Raw genomic sequence first — 427 nt, forward strand, 5'->3', positions numbered from 1 at the left:
CTCTATAGCCAAAAGCCTTCATAGACTTGGTAAACCTTCCAAACCATGCTCTTGGGGATTGTTTTAATCCATATAGAGTCTTCTTTAATTTACAAACCTTCATACCATTTGAATCTGTCATGCCTGGTGGAGAATCCATATAAATTTCTTCTGAAATTTCTCCATGTAGGAAAGCATTTTTCACATCAAATTATAGAAGAGGCCAATCTTGGTTTGCAGCTAGCGACAAAAGTATTCTCACAGTATTGAGCTTGGCGACCGGTGCGAACGTCTCTTGGTAATCTACACCATAAGATTGAGTGTAACCTTTAGCCACAAGTCGTGCTTTATACCTTTCAATAGTTCCATCAGCTTTATGCTTAATTGTAAAGACCCATTTGCAGCCCACAGTTTTCTTCCCTCTTGGTAAGGATACGAGATCCCAATT

Source organism: Vigna radiata, chromosome 7 (assembly GCF_000741045.1).
Source record: "Vigna radiata var. radiata cultivar VC1973A chromosome 7, Vradiata_ver6, whole genome shotgun sequence".
Classification (NCBI taxonomy): Eukaryota; Viridiplantae; Streptophyta; class Magnoliopsida; order Fabales; family Fabaceae; genus Vigna; species Vigna radiata.